At 35.0% G+C, this 4,558-nt stretch overlaps 1 long non-coding RNA gene across 3 annotated transcripts; it reads right to left on the reverse strand.

The window, feature by feature from the left end:
- Nucleotides 1-550: 550 nt before the first annotated feature.
- Nucleotides 551-1,964, reverse strand: LOC110896545. 3 transcript variants are annotated; one of them, XR_004874679.1, is made up of 5 exons: nt 1,858-1,964; nt 1,674-1,752; nt 1,444-1,524; nt 1,229-1,285; nt 551-672 (listed from the first exon to the last, which is right to left on the reverse strand). It is a non-coding gene; the product is annotated as an uncharacterized LOC110896545 (long non-coding RNA). The 3 variants fall into 3 exon arrangements; XR_002567980.2 differs by having other exon boundaries at nt 574-685; XR_002567979.2 differs by lacking the exon at nt 551-672 and adding an exon at nt 844-1,100.
- Between the last annotated feature and the right edge of the window lie 2,594 nt (nt 1,965-4,558).

Genomic DNA, 4,558 nt, shown 5'->3' on the forward strand with positions numbered 1-4,558 from the left:
TCCAACTTGTACTTACCAACCACTCTTCCGGGTGACTTTGAAGATGTTGGTTAACCACAGCGATAGTTGTGCGAGTCTTGGCAGCTGCAAGTGATTGCTCATAGATCATCCCCTTGTAAACAGAACCGAAACTACCTTTTGTCCATTGAGAAAGGGTGCAGAAAAAAGGGGAGTTTTGGTTCACCAGAAAGTTTAACATCAGTAGCACCAAATTACCATCTCAAGTGAGCTACATATTCTTGTCTGGGCATGTTCTTCATCTCTACAATAACACTAAATAATTAGCCTTCTAGGTTGAAACAGATATAGATCAAAGTGTCTTGATAGGCTCAACAACATTCTTACATTTGGGTGGGGGATCACCAAGTACCTGAGTATGCCAACCATGTTTCACAACTTCCCAATCATTATGCAAAACGAACATGTCAAGTGTTATATTTCTCCAATAAATATGCCTCACCAGAACCAAAATCAAACCCTAAGTAATTGCTCCACAACAACGAAGTAGACAACTATTAGAAATAATGAATCAAATTGAATAGAAGATTTGGTATTATGAAGATTGAACATACCTGATGCTTCGCTTGGACGGCCTGCACATTGATCAAAAAGGATAATTTTCCAATACAGGCCAATTATCAACACTATTTTTGTCCATCCATATCCCTTTGACTTACATAAAAAACTAAATAAGATTATAAAAAGTAAATGAATTAAGCTTCAAAATATAATACTTACATAAAAAGTCGAGCGAAAGAACCCCGTAGTTACCGAAAGAACCCTAAAGTTTATATATATATATATATATATATATATCATTTAGCTATAAAATCACCCTCAATAATATAAATAATGTGCAAAGATTGTGTTACATAAATCAAAACCTTAAGAACTAATAGAAAATTTCAAATATTAAAGATACTGTGAAACCAACAAATATATTAAATACCACATTTTGAGCTACAACCTTTTTCTCATATCAAATTAAAAGAAAAACTATGCTTACTTTCTTTCTTCAAAACATTGAAACCTTAAAATATATCAGCTGCAACATGTTTCAAACACACTTTTGAATACGAAAAAATTAGTCTTCTTTCTTTCTAAAAAACAAAGCACTAACAACACAAAATATAGCAGTTTATAAGTGAAAATGGAAGCCATCAAAACCAAAAAATCAAGAAGTTTGTGGGTCAACATTTGATCAAACAAAATCCAAATAACCACTTACTTGTTTCCCTCCACCACCAAAACTCTTTAATCTAAACCTCAAATGACCACTATATACCTGCAACAACCACCTATAATTAGATGGGTATAAAATTATGCCATATAATCATTGGATAAAAGCAATAACAAATCGAGTATAAATTTATAGTAGCGAAACCCTAAAATAAATTATTAACCCCAAACCTTTTATATCAGCTGACACTTTTAACAATTCACCTTTCTTCTTCCTCAACTTCAAGCGAAACCCTAAATAACATCCAGATCCAGCCGTCACCCCAGCACACCTTCATTCTTCTTCTGCGTTCAAATCAACAAACAACAACATCAATAAGTCCTAACTCAATAAGCAGGAACACCAAAAATTACATAAGGTGACAATGTTGGGTTTAAGATTTTAAAATCAACATGTAAACCAACTCAAAATTAAATCCTAAAAACTTGTATACCTGTAAATCTGAAGCTGAGAGGCTAGATTCTTCATTGATTTTGTGAAATCTTCACCAATCGGCTTGAATCGCCGTCATCCTTTTTGAATCACCAGAGAGAGAGAAAGCAGATAAAAGGAAGAAGAAATATCTTGGTTCAGCAGGAAACAATAATGAAAAAGAAACCTCTAGAAGAAAAGAAAACCTTAAATAGATTGATAAAAGGAAGAAAGATTGATGTCTTCGTTGATAAACATCGCGATTAGGGTTCGCGATGATGAAAGATTGATGTCTTCGTTGAGATTCGGAGTGAAACAGCCAGAAAAATGGATATCAAAATTAGGGTTTGTGCAAGGGAAGAAGCGTGCTTAATATGAGACCTGAATCCAGAAACGACCCAAAGTCCGATCCATCCTCAGCCGGATCTCGCGTCCAAATTTGTGTAGTTTATGTAATTTTGATTCCCTCCCAAAATCACCCTCTAATCCACCATAACATGCCACATAAGCAAAATGGTTCCATCATTCAAAGACAAATGGCCTAAATCATCTCATTTATTAATATATATAGATTATGTATAACCCTGACACCCTCACGTGTCATAAATGTGAGGGTAAAATTTTCATTCAATCTAAGGCCTCTTGCTTTTAATTAAACTCTGCTTCAACCATCAGTCTATTCATCTTCACACCCCTATACTCTATAAACCCAATCGAAGAAACCCTGATTTCTAGGGTTTGAGCAATGAATCTTCTGAGACAAGAAGATGAACCATTTGACTACCATGCCAAATACGGTAAGTCGCCTACTCAATGATGCTTTATTGAATACTATTGACAATGGATTTGCATAATTTTCATGTTCTAAAAGACGATCAATGTTGATTTCAGGTACACAAATAGGATTATTTTCTCTGAAGATACACTACAATGGGCAATTTGGAATCAAAAATCAAAATCTTTGCTACATAACTGGTAAGGTAATCTATGTTGATTTCATGGATACGGACATGTTTTGTATCCATGATGTCAACGACGCTATGAGGTTGTTAGGGTTTTCAGAAGATAAAGTTCATCTTTTTTATTATGTGGTTCCTGGTAGTGAGATACATACTGGTCTTATGTCTTTAAGCACTGATGATGATGTACGAGGCATGAGTCAATATGTGCTACAAGGTTCCAAACTTATAAGTCTATATGTAGAGCATGGTTTAGGCATTGCAACTGAAGATGTGACAGTCAATGCTGGTAATGTAGATGACCCTAAGAATGCACAAGTAGATGAAGATGTGACAGTCAATGCTGGTAATGTAGATGACCCTAAGAATGCACATAAAGTAGATGAAGATGTAACAGTGAACATAGACATTGATATGAATGATGTTGAAAATAGGACTGAGAAGTTTAGTAATGAAGATGTTGAGAATATCCTAGGACAGACAGGTGATGCTTCTGTTAATGACTTGTTTAGTGATCACAACACACTTGCTGATGTTTTAAAACCTTATGTAAGGCCAGCTGAATAGAATGAAAAGGCTAATCATAGTGAAAAGGCTAAACAGAGTGAAAAGGCTAAACAGACTGAAAGGCAAAACAGAGTGAAAAGGTTGAACATGATAATGATAGTGGTGATGAGGACATTGTCGATGAGGAAAATGAGGTGTTTGAGGTAGAAGTTGATATGAGTCAGTTTAATGACAAGTTCCAGGCTAAGCATAAGATGAACAATGAAAAAGAAAATCATAATGCTACTGAAACAAGTGTGGATGATGCTGAACATGATCCCATAGATGAAGAATATCTTAGCAAATATAAACTTAAGTGGTATTGAATTTGTTAACAGGTAGGGCTAAGACTGAGGTATTGTTAAATAATTTGTGTGAGATGTTTAATGCAAGATTGGTGGATGGTATGTATGATTACTGAATTTATGTTATTATATTTATGTTATTATATGTGTTTAATGAATTTATGTGATTATATTTGATTATGTTAACAGGCAGGGATAAGCCCATTATCAGTGCTCTTGAATATGTTAGAGAGTATTGCATGAAAAGAATTGTCAATGTGCTGAAGGTTATTGCTAAGACTGATGGTGTGTTGACTCCAAAAGCTGCTGAGCATTTTGAGCTTGTCAAAAAACATGCAGCCAATTTAAGTGTTCAGTGGAATGGTGGTCCTAAGTATCGAGTTAGTTGTTATTTGGGTGAAAGATATGGAGAACAATTTGTTGTGGATATCATTGAGAGGACCTGCACATGCTGGAAATGGGAAATAAGGGGAATGCCTTGTACACATGCTGTTGCCACCAACTAGGATATGGCTGCAAATGGTGTGAAGGTATTGTCATTACTGCAACTGAGGTAGCTGCAAATGGTTTAAAGTGTAACACCTCGTAACACGACCAATATAATAAAGACACGTGCCATGGACTTTAAACGTGTAATGGATTGATCTGGAGGGACTAAAGTTATGAAACAATGTAAATATGTAAGTAAAAGGATCCAAAGTGTGCACATGCCATTCTTGTGCCTCTGATTAACCTCACACGATGTTCGTATTCTTTAACAAATAATTTGACGAACATAGAAAGTTGTTTGTGTTTAAAATAAGGATTTTACGAAACATAAGGGCTAAAAGTGTCAACATGTTTAATATTACCTCTGAGTGACCTTTTAACGAACCCAAAAACATTGTAATAATTATATATTTTGCTCTCAAGAATATCGGATATTAATTTTGTGGAGTTTCGAAGGAAACAAGACTTTTCGGGTGATCGTACAACTAACCGGGAGCTTAACGGAGTTAGTTTATGACCCAAGGCCCTTAAAAGTTAACTTTGGGGGTCATAAGTGCAATAAACGAAAGTTATTTTAATTAAAATTGGACCAGGGACTGAAACTGCAA

Source organism: Helianthus annuus, chromosome 12 (genome assembly GCF_002127325.2).
Source record: "Helianthus annuus cultivar XRQ/B chromosome 12, HanXRQr2.0-SUNRISE, whole genome shotgun sequence".
Classification (NCBI taxonomy): Eukaryota; Viridiplantae; Streptophyta; class Magnoliopsida; order Asterales; family Asteraceae; genus Helianthus; species Helianthus annuus.